We start from the raw sequence: 20481 nt of genomic DNA on the forward strand, positions 1-20481 counted from the left end.
TATTTGTTTTTGTGACAATCCTAAAACACGAACAACCCATGCCTATTCCCAAACACCATTAGATATCACAGATAATGTAGACTTCAATATTTAACTCAGGAAACATTTATTCTTGTGAGGAGAAGTGAGATTGGTTTCTTCAATTTATAAATTATAAACAAACTATCCAACTTCTATGAGGTTTGGTGTTGTCGTGTGTGTATTTGTTGAAATAATACATTTTCAACCAACTTTTTGGGAAGACTCAGTGAAGTTACAAATGAGACTGCTTTGGACATTAAAGATATTTTAGGATTCCTACTTTTAAAAAAATATTGTGTAGCTTTTAAATGTGATAAAGCAGTGAAACTATTTAGATGTAAACAAAATGATGCAACACACTTCCTTAGATTTTTTTTTTGTTGTTGTTGTTATGTTAGTGCATTGGCCTTATAATTCTTATGTACAGTCTTATGTTCTTTTGGAGTGTATACTGCTGATATTTATTCTTGTTATAGATAGTCAGTTATTCATTTCTTCATGCCTCATGTATTTACTGAACTCTGAGTTGCAGATGCTATACTGCTAGGCTCTGACACTGAGTCTACAGCAGGGAAGCAGATAAAGTTGGTGATGCATGTAGGACAGTTTTCACAGGGACATTACTAATGGAGCTGAACTGTAACGGATGAACACAGGCTTTCCAGGTGAATATACAGAGAATTCCAGAAAAAAAAAAAAAACGAAGTAGCGCAGCTTGACATGAATCTTGACTATAAAATCCCTTACGGCATATAAGCAACTTATTTTCAGTATGAAGTGGATGGCAAATAAACAATGGCCTTTAGAGTGTAATCAGTTTGAAAAGGCTAACATGAGGCTCCTGGACTAGAGGTTCACAAGTTAAGGGGATTGCCATTTTTCTATGGAAAGCATATGACTAACAGCAGGGAGCATGAACACATTCATGTATCAGGAAAATAGTGGATGGAGCTTGGGCAGATGTGCATGGGAGGAGGAGCTGCATTGGAGAAGGAGCTGTTAAGGCACAGGGTGCCGCTGGGTAAAGATTGTGGTCTGCGTCTGTGGTCACATGACTTTTACTTTGTACTAGACAAGGTGGCCGGGGGCTGCTCAGGTGACCGGCAGGTGGATTCAAGGCCTGATATCTGGGTGTGAGCTGATGAGAGTGAGAAGTGGGATCTTAATGGTGTGCTGACGTCTTTGATATTATTCAGGGAGGAAACATGGAAACTCTGGGATAACGATGAAGTTCGCCTAGTCGTTAATTAGCTTAATTTGTAGTGCTTGGGAAATATACAGGTGTGACATTCAGTTTAACAGTGGAGATGTGAGTTCAGAGCTCAGGATAAGGGAGTTAGAAGTGTCAGCAAAAGCCCCCTCCATGAGATGGAGCCTGTCCCTGACACTGCTTGGGTGGCAAGAATGTGAGACTAGATGGGTCAGAGATCAAGGGGAAGACGACCAAATACTACTGTTCTGCGCTGGGAACGTAGCAATAAAATGATTTCTAATGACATTCTGCTATACTCATAGATCATTGCTCAGACATCATCAAAAAAGTTTTCTTCTGCAGCAGGTGGGAAAAAGTACAGAGGACCACAACTGAACAATGTACACACCCAGTCCTAAATGGTGTTTCTATCAAATCTCTCCCCTTGAAATTCAGGAAACCCTGCTGAAGAGGAGGTATAAAGACTGTAAGAGTCAGCAGAGATATAAGATACCAAGGAAACAGGGCCTTCTAAAGAAGCAGGACTGACACACACGTAAACTCACATAGGCCGCAGCAATGTGCACAGGATCTGCAAGCATCTAATCCAGAGGGGACCCCAGGGCTGAGAGGGGAAGTGCACACAGGCTCACATCCCTCACACAAGTTATCTCCAATTGATAACTGCTTGCAAAGCCAAAAATAGGGTGTTTTGCTTTTTTCAATCTCACAATGAAGTCTCAATGGGTATACAAACCATTCTGAGATCCAAGCCCCGTGTTGAGCAGTAGAGGGACAACACAAATTGACCTCAATGATGTTTTCAGAGGTTATTTGTTCCCTGCTGCTATGAAGGAGCATTTTAGAGTTTTTAGCCTTACAGGTTTTCTGCATATATATTATGGCTTCCAGTTTTGTGTTTTTAAGGGATTTGTGTGTGAACATGTGTGTCTCTGTGTCTGTATGTGTTTCCTGTCTTTTTTCTTTGAATTTTTTCTTGTTTGTTTTTACATATTCTAATATCGTTGTTCTGACTTTGTCTTAGTTTACTTTTTAGATGCCTACTTGTTTTCTAATAAGGCAGAGAAAGAAAAGGTCTGGATTTTGGTGGGAATGGAGGTAGGGATTATCTAGGAAGATTTAGGAGGGAAACCATAATCAGGATATATTTTATTAAAATCATTTTCAATAAAAACAATAGAAAAAGAAGAATCAGCAATACATTGGATGATATGATCTAGAACTGGTATGAAGAGTAATTGCTAAATAAAACCACAAACAAAACTTAAAACTCTCACTGAAGACGAGGAATGGAATCAGAAATGACAGAAAGTGAAGAGATTTAAGAAGCTACTTAGAGATTTATCATGATGAGCACCGAGTAGATCATTGGTTATCTTCATAACTCTTAATAGGTACTCATAATCAATTCTAGAAGAAAGATTTTAAGAAATAGCATGGTTGCTTTGTATTTTCAATGCCCTCAAAAATATTTATTTTTATTTATGTGTATGTAGGGCTGCCTGCTTGTCTGCATGGGCACCGTGCTCGTGGAGGCCAGAAGAGGAAAGTGGATACATTGGAACTAGAGTTGGGGGAAGTTGTGAGTCACCAGGAGTTGAGAACTGAAGGCAGGCCCCTGCAAGAGCAACAAGTGCTTCTAAACTCTGGGCAACCTCTCCATCCTGACCTTATGTATTTTGAGGGAGATGCATATCTGGAAATGATTGGAGCATTCATGAGGCTCCCCAGCTGTTTGGATGCAGGATGCTCTTCAGTTCTTCCACTGTCAATATTCTCTCTTGTTAAGTCGCTAGTATTTTATGACATTCCCAAGATTCCTTGTTTGTGAGCACATTTCTCTCTCAAAAATCATTTAACTATTTTATACATGAAGAAAAATTTTCTTCAGCAGGAAAAATGAGGCCAGGCATGGAATAGGAAAACTTGAAAAGAACCATGCTGTACCGGCTGGGTTTGTGCGTCAACTTGACACAAGCACAGAGAAAGGAGCCTCCCTTGAGGAAATGCCTCCATGGGACCCAGCTGTAAGGCATTTTCTCAATTACTGATCAAGGATGGGAGGGCCCAGTGTGGGTGGTGCTATCCCTAGGCTGGTAGTCTTGGGTTCTATAAGCAAGCAAGCTGAGCAAGCCAGAGGAAGCAATCCAGTAAATAACATCCCCCCATGGCCTCTACATCAGCTCCTGCCTCCAGGTTCCTATCCCATCTGCCCTCCCCCTGCCTTTATGAGGGTGCTACTCCACCCACCCACCGACTCCCATCTTCCCTCCCTGGCATTCCCTAACAATGAGGCATCAAACACCTTCAGGCCCAAGGGTCTTTTCTCCCACTGATTTCCAACAAGTCTGTCCTCTGCCACATAAGTGGCCAGTGCCATGGGTTGCTCCATGTGTATTCTTTGGTTGGTGGTTCAGTTCCCAGGAACATCAGGGGTGTGGCCTGTTGACACTATTGCCCCCTTCTTGGGGCTGCAAAACACCTCAGTTATTTCAGTCTCTTCTCCAAATCCTCCGTTGGAGACCCAGTGCTCAGTCCAATGATTGGCTGCAAGCTTCTGCCTCTCTTTGTCAGGCTCTGGAAGAGCCTCTCAGGAGACAGCCATATCAGACTTCTGTCAGCAAGCACTTCCCGGCATCCACAATAGTGTCTGGGTTTGGTGGCTGTATATGGGATAGATCTCCCGGTGGGGCAGCCTCTGGATGGCCTTTCCTTCAGTCTCTGCTCCACACCTTGTCTCCATATTTCCTCCTGTGAGTATGTTATTCCTCCTTCTCAAAAGCGCCGAAGCATTCACATTTTGGTCTTACCTCTTCTTAGGCTTCATATGGTCTCTGAATTGAATCTTGGGTATTCTGAACTTTTGGGCTAATATTTACCTATCAATGAGTACATACCGTGTTCTTTTGTGAGTGTGTTACCTCACTCAGATGATATTTTCAAGTTCTTTCCATTTGCCTGGGAATTTCATGAAGTCATTGTTTTTAATAGCTAAGTAGTATTCCATTGTGTAAATGTACCACATTTTCTATATCTATAGCTCTGTTGAGGAACATCTGGGTTCTTTCCAGCTTCTGGCTATTATAAATATGGCTGTGCTGAACATAGTATCCTTATTACATATTGGAGCATCTTCTGGGTATGTGCCCAGGAGTGGTATAGCTGGGTCCACAGGTAGTACTATATCTAATTTTCTGAGAAACTGCCAGACAAGAATTGATGACAAATGGGACCTCATAAAATTTCAAAGCTTCTGTAAGGCAAAGGACACTGTCAATTGGACAAAACAGCAACCAACAAACTGGGAAAAGATCTTTACCAATCCTACATTCGATAGAGGGCTAATATTCAATATATACAAAGAACTTAAGAAGTTAGACTCTAGAGAACCAAATAACCCTATTAAAAAATGTGGAACAGAGCTAAACAGAGAATTCTCAACTGAGGAAACTTGAAGGACTGAAAAGCACCTAAAGAAATGTTCAATGTCCTTAGTCATCATGGCAATGCAAATCAAAACAACCCTGAGATTCCACCTTACACCAGTCAGAATGACTAACATCAAAAACTCAGGTGACAGCAGATGCTTGCGAGGATGTAGAGAAAGAGGAACACTCCTCCATTGCTGGTGGGATTGCAAGCAAGACTTTTTGAATCATTTATCATAGCAGCCGTAAGCAGATCATGGCCAGAGAAGTGTCATAATGTAAATAATTAAAAATATGCACAACCTTCAACCTGACTATATTTACACATATTTTTGAATCTAGAGATAAACTAAAATGTTGGTGTTTTTCTAGTAAATGATTTGTACTTTATGATTTGAGTCAGGAGAAAAAAGGATTTCTAGAAAGCAAATATTTTAGGAAATACTGAGATCTTGTTTTCTAAATTTACAAATCTTTTCTTACAATAGTCAACAATATGAAACTTATTTTATGCTCCCAATATTAATAAACAGTCTTATTTTGAAAATATGCATGTATAAAGATATGATCATATGTTATAGACTAGTATTTCTACTATAAATTTCTTTCTTTGGGGGCAATGGTCAGTTTGCCATGTAAAGCAATATGAGACTGAACTAGAAATTATATTCTTCCTTAAGCTCTTGTTGTGTATTGTGGTTCTTATGGTCTAGTCCAGTACCATAATCTTCTTTTACGAAGTCCACTCTTTATTAACATGTCTGAAAAGAAAAGATTAAAAAAAAGTTACCCTATGGAGTTACTTGCCCAAATTACATCTGCTACGTGTACAAGTTTGAACCTGTAAGTTTTGACATAGCTTGTCAGAGTAGAAGCCCAGGTAGGTCTTAAAACCAATGAGACTAAGAAGCCTGAAAGTTAGTTTTGGGTTACTAAATGGCGGTCGGGATTGCAGCAGAGGTTTCTTAGGACCCTGTAACGCCCTCAGGGCATGTTCACTGTTTTGTGGACACTTTCTTGACCTGTGCAATTGTTCACTTATTGTGGTGACCTATCAGCATAAGCACTTAACAAATAGTCCTTAAGTTTTGTTTTATTAATTCCATCTTAGACAGGCATTTCTTAGTTTTAGTGTTTTTAAAGTAGCCGACTGCACTTGCTACTTTTAAAACCTCAAAGCTGCCTTACATTTTATCACGTTCTATTCCAGCCTTTTCCACTCCTGGTGCAATTATTGTTGGCTTTTCCTCCTGGAAGCTTCTATTTCCCCTTCAATGCCTAGTTTTTCTTCATGGACATTTTCAGCTTTACTGTTTGCTTCCAGACTTTAGCATCAGAAACATACCCTCTATTTTGAGTTCAGAAAGCACATTCTTTGTCATTTTAAAAATGTGGAAGAAGATACATAAATTTTTTTTAGAATATTTCAATGTACCAAGACAGACTTTGCTAGATTCTATACTACTGTGTATTTTTTATGTATTGAAATAAAATCAAGGACAACAAAGGAAAGCACTGAAGATCTAAGAAACTGCGATTCTAACCTAGTAGGTGGTCGGATTCAAGCTAAACAACCGCTTAGCAGAATCTAAACAGCCAAGATTATGGGCAAACTGTCTTATTTCACACTTAATTAAACAGACTGGATGACAGATTATCAAGTGGGATCTTTAAAGTTTCAACCTTGCTTTTCATAATGCAAAGCTCCCAACCATATGGAGAAGTTTAGAGGTTATACAGCTGGAGAGGATGACCAATCAGTCTGACTGTAGCAGTGCTTGTCCAAGGGGAATGCCACTTAAAGGATGTTAGTGGGCAATTTTCCTTGGATTTTGAGCCAATGTAAGGTAAGAACCTCATTATTAATGGCTTCTACTTCCTAATGGGTCTAATATGTCACTCTGGATGTATGTGGCTCTTGCTAATGCTGTGATTATGTAACTCAATGAATTTTAGTAATTCACAGCTCCTGGGACAGGCTTAGCCTTTTCCCTCCATGAGTCAGACTGACAAATGTTTACAATGTATAGAGCACAATGTCTAAGCTTAAAAGAAATTGGCACTCACAGGCTAAGGTAAATTAGGTATGCGTAAATTTTGATGAAGAGCAGATGCGGTAAGTATGTAACAAGAAAACTGTCTAGGTCAGTGATGGAAACTCTCAAGGTTGAGTAGATTATTATTAGAGAGGAAGAGGGTCTGGGAAGGCACTGCTTTAGGTAGCAGAAGCAATAGGAGCAAGAGTCAGGGCACATTTTAGTGAATAGTAAGTTAGTCCCTGTGCCTGGGTGTTAGAGAATCAACATGTCTTACTTACTTATTGGGAGCCAGTCCTGGAAGCTAGGATGGGTTTCTCCTATTTACTAAGTTGTGAGACTGGGTTACAAAGCAAGTAACAAAGGACTTTTGCTATAGCTGCCCATGGTACAGAATGAAAGAATTATAGGTAATTGCTTTTTTTGATAGGGAAACTTACAACTACTAAACCTTCTAAGAGATGGAGCTGTTGGATAGCTTCATGGATGTTTGGATAAAACTTTGACCACAATGTCTTTTAACTTAGAATGTTATTTGAAAGTAGAAGCCCTGTCCCTGTAGTGACATCTTCCTCCCATCGGTTACAGATTTATTGACTATTTGCATAGCAAATTTTTACTTTTGAAATTGATCTTGTTAAAAATGAAAACACATGTGCATACACATACAAATAATGTTAAGGTAGTTGCTAGTGATTTTTTTTATATTAAAACTAATAAGCATATTGACTGCCAAGACTGTTATGTGGATTTTGGTTTGAGCTCTAACCATTTACAAAGGGTTTGCTATCATCGATCTTATTCTTACTATCAGAAAATGACTTGGTGAGCTGAAAAGTTAGCAGGTGGCTTCAGACACATATGAGATGTGAGATCATGGCATAATGTCTCACAAAAGAATCTAGAAAGAAAGGTAGTGCTGACATCCAATGACCGGCATCAGCAGACATCTGAACAGGGCTCTGTAGAAAGAGACTTGCAGATAAGAGACCTATACAATATAGACTCCCTTAGTCATACTTGGGGAACCTCAAGTTAGCTCAGGAGGCAGAATTAAGAACACAGACAGATCTTGAAGTACCTGGCACCTGCGGCTACTGCAAATAATTAGCAGAGCCCACCTTCTAAAGATATTAATAAAAGCATCCCACGAAAGGTCTGTTTCTGTCAGTTATTTTCCTATACATTTACTCTCAACCTTTAAGAAAATACTCCAAAGCATGCTGCCCACCAGGTAGAGGCGTCAGAGTCAGGATCAGTTTCTATTCACATGTGGAATCATCAGACTGTGAAGGCCAGGTTTTCCTACTAACTGGTGCAATCCATTATTTCTCATGAAAGTAAGATGCATGAATCCTGACACATGACCAAATCACTACTGGTTAAGACAAGACTTGCATGACGTCCAATATCTGTCTTTTATATGTAGAGCTATCAACAGAATTCAGATGCAGAATTCTCACAGAGAAAGCACTGTTGAATGGAATAGAGGAGACACCTTCATTCAGATAAACCAAACTAAAGTTCCAGAGTGTAATCTTGGAGAACGCTGTCTTCAACTTTTTCTTCACTGTGTGTATGGGGGGCGGGATGTAGGCAAGGGGAAGGAAATGATGCATTTGGCATGTTCTAAAGTGAGATATGTCATCACTTTCAATGACTTAGAGATTTGAAACAAATACAGCTATCAACACATAGGAAAGGGTTTATATTTAATATTGTTTCCTTTGGAAATTTCTGGTTTTCCAGCTAGGATTTGTTCCACCGCTAGGTTGTTTGGGTTCACTCTGATTTATTGCTGAGTTCATACATCTCTTGTCTCTTCTGTTCTAAGGGGAAAGAAGTCATTGATATTAGCCGTATGACAGTGGCAGCATGTGTCCCAGTGGATGATAACCCTGGCTATAGACTGTAAGCCTGAGTCTGCAGAGACTGACACACAGAGTACAATGACAGGAATTTAAGTAAGTGTGTCACAGAGCTCGTGTTTCCCTAGAGATAGCTGGGTGAATGGCAAGGAAATGCTCTGACGTTCTTAGTGATGTATTTAAAGCAGTTAGTACGCCCTCCCTCCCTCTGCTCCCTTGTTACATGGCCATTGCTATTTCTATTAAAAAAAAAAAAAAGGCAGTTTGAATTTGTACAAATGGATAATTCCATACTTGCAAGGGTGAGAAATGGTTCTTTAAAGCCAGTATTGACTTGATGATGGTAATAATAATAATAATAATAATAATAATAATAATAATAATAATAATAATGAAGTTCTGTCAGAATACGAGATGAAGAACACAATTTAAACACATTCCTTAAAGGCCCTCGTGCAGTTAGGTGAGCTTTCCTGAATAATGGGATAGATATTTCACTACAGTTAGCATTTGATCATGACTCTGAAAATAACAACTGAAAAACTGTGAAGTGGGTGTTCATATGGGTGCCTTATTAGAAGGACTGGTGTAGCTAGGCGGTGGTGGCACACGCCTTTAATCCCAGCACTTGGGATAGAAGAAGAACTGCTGTGTGGTAATAGCAATCATGACAATCACGAGCCTCAAGCCCACTAAGCTACAAGTCGAAAGCTGTACTCAAAGGAGTTTGTACTCAAGCCTGAACCACTCCAGTTATAATAGGCAGAATCTTCCAGACAGAACTTTCCAGACAGATGAACCTCCAAATATCCTTGTTTACTTATTTTCATTTTTATTATTATCAAACAATTCAAATTTAAGAATTTAAATTTTATATTCTTATCAAAAGAATTCTTAAATTTAAATAAATTTTGATCATATTATTCCCTTCCTCTAGCTTTGTCCAGATCCTCTCTTCATCCCTACCCATCCAATTTTATCTACTTTCTCAATAAACAAACAAAAACCCAATACAACAACGTCCCCCTCAAACCAATGAAACAAAATAAAATCACAACCTCTGGGGAGGGGGCAGAAACAAACCCACCAAACTGTAACCAAATAAAAGCACACATAAGAAGCTGTGGAGCCGCATCTGCCCTGGACTTGTTGACGTACCCAGTGACACTCTATTGGAGAGAACTGATTTTGAAAAATGCTCTCAGGAACATGCTGTGGCTGGCCTTGAACTCACTCTGTAGATTTGGTGGGCCTTGTGTTTGTGATCCCTCTGACTCAGCCTCCTCAGTGGCTGGAATTGAAAGGTCTTTGCCACCACCTGACCACACTACATATTTAGAGGTAAGAAATAATTTAATTGTGGGAGTATCTATGCACCACATGCATACCTGGTACCCTTGGCTGTCAGAAGTGGGAGGTTGCAATTCCCTGGAACTGGAGTTACAGATGGCTGTCAGAAAACATGTGGGTGCCGGGAACTCAATCTTGGACTTTTGCAAGGGAAACAAGTGCTCTTAACTACTAAGCTAACTACTGAGCTGTCTCTTCAGCTCCTATTAGATTTAAAAGATAAATCCATATGTACCTTTGACCTTTAAAGATTGTTTTCATCTGTGGTCATAATCCTTTCACTATTAATTTGCAAGAGCTATTTCTGCATGGTGAATGCCAACAGAGATTCTACTTTATTATTTTCATCTAATCTGTGGCATCACTATTTTTTCCTGTAGTAGGGATTACAATTAGAGTCTTCTGCATGCTAGACAAGTGTTCTGCTAGCCCTACACTATAAACTTATTATTCTTTCCTGATTTTAATTGTATACATCTTTATAAATGCATCTGGGGACGATTAGAACGAACTTCTAGAAGCAAAATATAGCTTAATTTTTAGCCCTAAATATAGTTTTTTTATCCACCCCGAGACCATGTGTTGAATAACATATTCATGCTGAACCAAACCTCAAAGGAATATTGAGTTAGTTAGACAAAAACTCCCAAAAGAAAATAAAGACCAGACGAGAAGCAAAGAGTGTCTTTTCTCAGCGAAGAGACACAGACTTGTAGATTTCTGTCAGGGACTGCAGAGAGGTGAGAGATCAAAGAAGGACCAACAATGGGACTGAAATTCAGGCCACATGAGGTGCTGATCTTGAAGATCTGAATATCTTGTGGTGAGCTACATGTAACTATTCACTGTGATCTTGCCTCTTGGTGTTTCCCGGTGTTGACCATATCAATCAATTAGGAGACAAAGTATAGAAGCAGAGCAAGTTGCAATAAGCTATTGCCATAAATGAGGGGATTTTATATTACATAGAAACCTTGGGAAAGAGGAACAGGATGAATTTATGATAGGCAGTGTCTTAGTTAGGGTTTTATTGCTCTGAACAGACACCATGACCAAGGCAACTCTTATAAAAAACAACATTTAATTGGGGCTGGCTTACAGGTTCAGAGGTTCAGTCTATTATCATCAAGATGGGAGCATGACAGTATCCAGGCAGGCATGGCACAGGAGGAGCTGAGAGTTCTATGTCTTCATCCAAAGGCTGCTAGTGGAAGACTGACTTCCAGGCAACTAAGATGAGGATCTTTTATGCCCACACCCACAGTGACACACCCATTCCAACCAGGTCACACCTATTCCAACAAGACCACACCTTCAGATGGTGCCACTCACTGGTCCAAGGATATACAAACCATCACATGCAGGAATTACCAGGTATGAGATTATTAGTGCTGAGTGACATCATATAAACCAAAGAGGAAACACTTCCTAAAAGAAGCAATAATGACAAATAGTTAATGAGAGATGCTGTGTGCAAGACAAAGAATGAGTTTCATTTTTTTCTGGTAATGTAGGGGAGGGGTCAGTCTACTGTGTCAGAACCTTGCAGTTGAGTGGTGAGACAGAAGCATACTCTAGTGGGATTTCCATCTTTCATCCTCCTTGGAATGTCTGCAATTCACATAGATACCATAGAACATAGAAGATGCCTATCCCCTCTTTCCTGACCTCAGTGTTGGGCTCAGAGTAAACTTCTCAGCAGTTAGGCCAATTCTCCACAATACAGCAGTTTATCCATGTTCATCACCAGGACCAAGATAAACCAATGGGTTCTTTTCCCTGGGCCTTAAACATGTATTTTAACAAACAGAGTGTAAGTCCCTCTGGATGGTAAAAACTACGATGCACTGGATTTTTACTCCTTACCAAAGTCATATATTGAAACATCACTCTCCAGTGTGGTCACATTTCATGGTGAGGCCTTTGTGAGGGGATTAGGTCATGAGGGGGAGTTCACTAGAATGAGATTGACACCTTATGGGTGACTGAGGAGTCGGGGTTGTCTCCTCTCACTGTGTGAAGACAGAGAATATACTGAAGCTTGTGGATTTGAAAAATGCCCACTTCAGACAATGAATCTGCCAATGTCTTGGACTTGAGCTTCCTGTCCCACATAACTACATTTATTTTGTAGGTCATATACCACTCTGATCACAGCATTATGATGTACCAAGATAGAAGTAGCAATGTTCAGAGGTGCCAACACAGCACTGTGCACCATCTAGCTCAGAAACCTGCTTTCCTGCTGCATGAAGAAATCTTATGCGTATCACAAAAAGCTAAGCCAACCTTGAGAAGAGGTGTAGAGTGTAGCTGGAGTCCAGGGTTCACTCTGGGTACATCCTGTGGGTTTGAATGCATGTATTGTATGCATTTATTCAAGGCTGCTGCCTTTGGTGTCTTCATCTTGCTTTATCACTGTTCTTCTTCTAAGTCCACGATGTGCCCTTTGCTCTACATTCCTGGAGCATTTTCCCCTTAAGACATGAATAAGCCCTCATAAGATTGTCATTTCTGGTCATTGTCAAAATACCAGACTGTCTGGTGCAGACTCATTGGAAGTACTGACTTCTGTACACAGTCCCCAAACCAGCCCTCCTGTGAACATTCTCTTATTTCCCTCAAAGACTTGTGGATACTGTTCCACCTCCTTTTCAGGTTGCTAGTGAGAATCCTTTGAAAAGCCATTTTCATTGTCCTGAAACTTATATCTTTGGTATTAATATTCCTTCCGTGTAAAAAGCCTTTAATCCTAGTCCCATAGCATCTGTCATTGTACTGTTAAATAGAGTTACTTTGCCACACTAAATATTCTCTCTGCATTGTCTGCTCTTTACTCTTTATTCTGGCAACCATCCTGACTCTACAATTTTAGCATTTTCTGAATACCATATAATAGTCAGATTTTCTAGATATTGATCTTTTTCCATTATAAACATACATTTAAGCTTCCCTCGTGTATTTTCATGGTTTGATATTTCATTTGTTTGCATTATAATAATAAACCCACCTACCACACCTTAATCCCTCTCCCTCCCCCTCCCCTCCCCCTCCCCTCCCCCTCCCCTCTCTTCTCTTCTCTTCTCTTCTCTTCTCTTCTCTTCTCTTCTCTTCTCTTCTCTTCTCTTCTCTTCTCTTCTCTTCTCTTCTCTTCGTATGAATACTGGCATGGGTGTATATGCACCACATGTGTGCCTAGTGCCTACAGAAGACAGAGAGATCATTGGATCTCCTGGACCCGGAGTTACAGATGGTTTTATGAAGCTCTGTGTGGGTCCTGGAAAGGGAACTCAGGTGCTTTTAAAGAACAGTTAGTGCTCTTAACTACTAAATTTTCTCATCAGCCCCAAACCGAACTTAACATGTTCAGTTGCTAAAGAAGATAAAGTTGTAAACATCCAGGATTGATTGTTTTGTGTGTGTGTTAAGCAGCATTACTGGATTATGTTTGGAGAGTATGGTTAGTTTTATATGAAACCGTCCAATGGTTGATCAATGTGCTGTTTTGAACCCCTACTGATGGATGAGTATTCCTGCTGCTCTACATTTTTTTCAACAAGATTTGTTACAGTGCAGAAAATAAGAGACTGCAGAATGCTCAGGCTTAAAGGAAGCAAATATACTGCCTTCCACCCCCAGGCTTGGGGATCACTGAAGGATAGCGGTAAAATGAATGCAAGAGCAAGAAGTATTAGATAACAAGAAGACATTTTCTGGACATAGCAGGGCAGCTGCACATATGAGCTCACAGTGGTTCTGAAAGCATGCAAACACAAGCCAGCCTGAATCCCAGGATGGACAGAGGAGTTGGGCACACCATGGGACTGAGGGCAGTTATTAGGTGCTGGGAGAGGGGGAGACAGTTTTCTCTAAGGGTGTAGCCACTCATAAATCAATCATCCTCCATTGGAAGATCACAGATCTAAGAATATTTGGGCAGCATAAATTAGTCTTGAAGGGTTTAAAAAATAAGGACACAAGATTAAATAGGTAGGGAAGTGGAATGGATTCAGGAAGTTGGAGAGGGGGATGAATATTATCTAAACATATTACACAAAACTTTTAAAAATCTAGTCAGGAAAAGGAAAATAATAAATTAGAACATGATTGGTATTTCTGTAATGGTCTCCATCTGCTGCAAAGAAGCTTCTTTGGTGAGAGATGAGAACATTTATCTGTGGGCATCAGGACAAGTATTCAGAAATAATACTGGTCTAGAAAGAGCCTTATCAGGTTCCGCTCTGGGTCCCATGACCTTGTCAGCCATGGGGAAGTTGGTCAGAACTACAGTATCACGCTTGAATTTCCACCCATTGAGCAAGAGAGAGGTGTGAGTATCTTAAAAGTGTCCAGAAAGGTCGACGAAGAAGACCTACCCAGTAGGGAAGCTCATGGAGAAAATAAACTATATGCTCTCTGGATAATGAAGGAAACTGGTTGGCAAGAATCCAGAGGAGTACATTGGACATATATCAAAGGCAACATTCTGGAAAAACCGATGAGTATGGGTAGACTAGGGAAGAAGGCCGAGGCAAAATAGGTAGAGGGTTAAAAAGAAGAGTAAAGCCAAGGTTCCAAAAGAACAAGTTTACCCAATAATAGGGGCTGAGAAGTATTCATGGAATTGCATATACAAGTCGCTCTGAGAATCCATAAACGGCTTCTTCACACCACAATCACAGATTTCAAAGAGACTCACAAATTAGCTCAAACTTTATCTATCTGATTATCCAAGTGTTCAAGAAAAGTGAACAGGTGGGAAAGATTCTGTGCAAAAAGCTAATCTCTCTCTCTCTCTCTCTCTCTCTCTCTCTCTCTCACACACACACACACACACACACACACACACACACACACACGCAAACTACTATACTTTCTGTTTTACAGACAAAGTGTTCTGGATGATGAAAAATTTTAATTGAGACTCTCTAAGATGATATATCTGTGTTTTTTAAAACAGAAAGCCAATTTTATCCTTAATCTCATGATGCCCTGAGCCTTGGATGCTGTTTGTCAAATCAAGGGGCCCTTGTAAGTGCTGTGTAGGTTAATATTGTAAGCTCTGCTAAGACAGTCGCTTGTATAGATGTGCTGGGGAGGCCATGGCCCCAGGCAAGCTACATTCCTCTGAGGTTGACACAAGTAAGGCTTTATGGGAAGTACTCTAATAGTTAGTAGCCACAGAGTGAAGGCATCTGAAGCTATCTCAACACAGGCAAGCTCAGTCCTCAGTAGGCAATGGCATCTCAAATGACTGAGCTCCAAACTATGAGAAAAAGATGGATTTCATATTTTTCAACAATTTTATTATTTAGTTACAGATTTGTACAAATATATTTAACAGCTAAAGGATGTTACCCTGAGAACATCGAATAGTTGGAGGGTTTTTTTTTTTTTAAATTCCATGTTGCTTAGGAGGAACTGTAATCACCAATCTCAAGGAAGCACAGACCCAGCAAATGCCTTCACTCAAATCTGAAATAATCAACTTCCGAGTAGTTGACATTATTAATTTCATCAGACTAAGTAATTATCATATTGTATTTTAGGATGAAAGATGGGCATAAGATGAAAAGTAAGTATACCATGTTTTAGAATGAAATATGTAGACATATATTATAATTCACATGTTTCACTACTCAGCAGCAGAACACATCTTCAGGAAAATAACTGTGTCTTAAAAGACTAGCAGACTAGAATGCACAAAGAAGAGTATCTGGTACCTTTAGGAATCAACACAGCATCTTCAGGTGATCAAGGAGGCTGTGCTTTCTAATAGCTGTCAAATTAGGGAGGAATGACGTTAGTAATTTGGACCCCGAATGAAACACTTTAGAAGTCAGAGGAAGTAGATGAAAGGTCTCCTAGGACAGCCAATGTTAGTACAGGATGATGGCCAGTGTATCGAGCATCCCAGGGTGGATCTGGGAGATTTTACAGGGACATTAGACAGGAACACTTTCAAAGTGTGGGAACAAGTACCAGACACTCGCGTTATTTGTGTTGGAGTGACTCTGACCACGAGACAAGAAAAGGAAGCACAGATATACAAACCAGCTCAGAGGCATGCATGGCAGAGCATGCCTGTATTCCCAGCATTTGTGACCCAGAGATAGGACGGTGGATATTGGAGGTTGGCTTGGGCCACATAAGACCATCTAAACAGAGCAAATCCCCAAGCATGGACACAAAATCCCTGACTAATAAATGAACAAGAATCAGTTCTTACGGGGAAAATATGAACTATTTCTAATTTTTCTTTAATTAGGTCTCAGGTTTTTTTAAAAAAGTTTTTATGGTCACCCTTCTTAACCTTAAACATATTTTAAATTTCATTTTATAAAGAATTTCACACATCCAAACATAGAGCATCGTAATGAACCCCAGTGTGCTCTGCGCTCAGCCTACTTTTTTCATCCTGTTAGCCCCGTGGAATCACTGCTTTTGTTCAGTATTTGCTACCCCAGCTTTGTGTCTTATTTCTTTCTTTGCTTGCTTGCTTGTTTATAGTAATAACCCTTAACGCCAGCCCTACTCTCTTCATACACAGCACCTTATTACCAAGCTACAAACACTAGGATGAGCAGCAGATTTCTGGATGTTGCTCTGTGTGTATAATTACAACGGCAGACTCACTAAACTGCAATTTCCCATACCCCTCTCTTCCCACAGCCTCGGGCAATAACCGTTCTATTGTCTGTCTGCTCGTATACTTTGAACTGTTTCAGGTGCTTCATGTAAGAGAGGTCCTGTTGTATATGTCTTCTTGTGAAGAACAGATAACTTAGAAAAGGTATTCTTCAGAACTATCCATGCTATCATGAGCAACAACAGTATTTCCTTATTTTTCAAGGATGAATCCATTGTACATGTATATGTTTTATCTGTCATTGCATCGACGGGGGACAGTCTTCCTCTAGCTTGTGCTTATTATGAATTAGCCTGCAATGAATATGGGAGGAAAGATACCATCTGGTGACCCGAAGTTAATTTAATTTCATTTGGGTAGATATCATAGATATGCAATTCTATGGCTCGTCTCAGTACATACTGTTTTCCATTGCAGCTGTAATACGTTATGGTCCTCTTCAAGGACATCAGATTTTGGGCTTTCACATCCCTATCCACACTTCTTGTCTTTGGTCTTCTCGGTAGTAAGTACACTCGTAGTCAGACAGAATGACACTATAGTTGGATTAGATAAAGGACCTTTTTATATTCCTTCTGGTCATTTAAAATCTTTGGACAACTGAAAATCCCATTCTCTTCCGGATTTTAAAACCTGAACAGCTTTTTAGGTACTGAGTTTGAGAGGTTCCTCATATATTTTGATACCCAAATCTTGTATCAGATTTGCAAATATTCCTTTTTGTTTATGGGCTGCCTTTTTATTTTCTGATAGTTCCTTTTTCTCTGCAGAAAAATTTTTAGCTCTCTATATTGTCCCTTGTCTGTTTTTGCTTTTCTTGCCTATGCTTTGGGTATTGTTTCCAACACACCATTGCTAATTCAGTTACCTGCGTGGTTTCAGTCTTTGGCATTAGAATATTGTTTCCCTGTTGTAGGACATGTGGGACTGTGTTACCAGACAGACATAAGGACTGACAAGGTTGGGCTCAGATCCCGGGAATCTCAGAAATCTGAGATTCCCGGGATCTGAGCAGAAGTGGAGCCACTCTCTACCTGTCTGTGTACCTGCTCTGGAAGCATGACACCCCAGCTGAGGACCTTGGGCACTAAGTCACATAGCATTAACACCTGGAGATCTCCATGCTAATGAGGTATCTAGATATCCCTGCTCCTTCAGCCAATTTGCTTCCCTTTCTGGGTATTCCTTCCACAAAAGATATTTAATACAATAAAGTATATGCATTTACATGCACCATCAAATAACCAGTATGAACAAGCAAGGTCCATCTCTGAGAGCTGCTTCTCTAAGGACTGCCTCGGGGAAGGTCTTTGACTAAAGAGCCGCATCTAAGACTCCCGAATAAGGCCATCTCCCCTCCCATCTGTAGGTACAGTTGGCCTTGCTCTCAATCAGAGAGGATTCATTCTCCTGGGCTCTGTTTCCCCTTCCTGCCTGCTGAACGGACACCATCAGGGGAAGCAGAGACCGGTGGACATCCATTCCTGACTTTCCCTCCCGACTCCCTCTCTTGTTGATACTCTGTGGTGCCCAGGTACCCAGAAAGGAGACCAGGAACCCTGTTTAAGACTTTGGCCTGCTTCCTCCCAGTGGGGTGCAGATGGCACCCAGGTGCCCTCCCCCCAGCAGAGAGGAAATATGTAGGGCCACACCCTAACACTATTTGTTAGAGAAAGTATTTTTTCCGTATTCCATATTCTTGTTACACTTGTTGAAGATCAGTGTGATTTACAAATACAAGTTGTTATCTGAGATTTAGACACATCTTCAGTTGGAGGTGCTATTTTTGGAGCTCCTATTTGAGTCCTTGCTGAATTAAATGGATCACCGGGAATAGGTTTAATGGTTTATAGTCAGGCCTATTCTGACCTGAGCCACTACTTCCTGATCTACTGGGATCTTCCAAGGAGGCATCCTCCTGTTCCCACTACCAGGGACCACCTGCCACCATGCCTTAATTGCCATTATGGACCTTATGCCTCAAACCAGGAGCCAGGGTACAGCTGTGCATGCTTCTTGTCATGTGTTTGGTCACAGATCATAAAAGTAACTCATGCTGAAGTGCATCGCCAACACTCTTGATAGCGGCCTATGAATGAGACATGGCCCCGTGGCAGCTCAGCAGAGTGACTCAGGCCGCGCTCCCAGGAATTCCTTAGACTGTTTAGTTTTGTGGAACTGAACTGGCGCTGGCCCTGTGTTTTCCAAAACACTTGATGGACTTGGCGAAGCATCTCTTCCCACTCTCAGTCCACCCATTTAGTTTCTATTACCATGTGAGCTCCTCTCACTCTAACTATAGACATAATTAACAGTGAAATAAGTGTCTATAGACATAATTAACAGTGTCTAATAAATGAAATTGAATTGGTCTTGAACTAGGCTTCACAGTAGCTAATTTGACTAATTCGAAGAAGAATTTTTCAAAAGAGCCAAACTCAAAAAGCCATAGAATGATAATTTTAAATTAAAATTGTGGAAGAAATGGCTCATGAGTGTCTGTTTGGATGTTCTTTTTCCATGTTGCCTTCTAAAAATAAATCTTGGAACTTCTTTAACACAAATGGTCTTTCAACATAGATAAGCAGAGTTCTAGCCAAGGTTGTTTCAACAGTAGAATTATAGTTCATACTCTCATATTTATGCTTTCTTTAGAGACCATGTAGCCAAAATTGTGACATTTGTGCAGTTTTCTATCAACTGTATTGGAAAAGAATTATGTAACCTCAATAGTTTGAATTCCCAAATTGCCAGCAAAAATTTTTTAAATAATATAGCTTATTTAAGACATAGGAAATCCTTTAAGTAGTGCATGCACTAAAAAGTGCAGTTCAACAACCCTAGTTTGTGTTTTAAAGACTTCCCTCGCCAACAACATTTTACAAGGGTTTTAATAACTGGAAATTATCTTTGGTGATGTTTGTCCATCTGTATTAACTTGGAAGAGGAAAAATTAACTTAAAATTTTAATTAGTCTTTATGTGTCTATTTGAACACTGAGTCCAGGTACCTGTGGAGCCTAGACAAGAGTTTTGGATCCCCTAAACCTCTTGGTATAGGTAATGGTGAGCCATCCATCATGGGTGATGGGACCCTCACTTAGGGGTCTTCTACAAGGTCAACATATGTTCTTATCTACTGAGCCATCTCTAGCTCTTTAACATTTTTTAATAAAACTACTTTTAGGGGTCTTTTAATATAATTTTGGAACCAAGTATAATAAAAAAAACCCATTTACAATAATGACAACAGAAATGTGGAGGTATTACAAGTTGATTATCTCAGCTTGTCCTTTGTCTTTCCATGTTTTCTATAATCTAGTTCCTCTACCTCTGCTATAGCTGGGAAAGCTAAGTAACTCCACATAGCGAGTAGGAGGGAAGAGAGACCCTGCAGCAAAGGCTAACCATCATTAGCATGACACAATCAGCACTTTTCTAGTTAAACCTTGAATTCTCAAACCTTGAGTTCTTTAAACCTTGAGTTGGCCTTATTTTTTTAATGAATTAATTTACATCCCAAATGTTGCCCCTTCCTTGTCTCCCTCACAGTCCCTTCCTCATAACCCTTCTTCTTTGAAAGGGAGAGGTGTCTCCTGGGTATTCCCCCACCTGGCAGGCACATCAAGTCTCTGCGGGGTTAGGCGCATCCTCTCCAACTATGAAGTTGGATTTATAATCCAGAATACAAGCTCAAGAGAATAGGCCAGCTATTGCTCTGTACTAAATTACTGCCTACAATCAACTTCCAATAGACTACTTGCCACAGAAAACAAATATATATATATATATATATATATATATATATATATATATAAAACAAATAAAAAGCATTTCTCATTAAATCAACACAAATCTAATTCTCTATTGTTCAAAACTTACTTCATTTCTGGCAGGTGTATCTGAAAAGTGCAACT

Source organism: Mus musculus, chromosome 14 (assembly GCF_000001635.26).
Source record: "Mus musculus strain C57BL/6J chromosome 14, GRCm38.p6 C57BL/6J".
Lineage (NCBI taxonomy): Eukaryota > Metazoa > Chordata > Mammalia > Rodentia > Muridae > Mus > Mus musculus.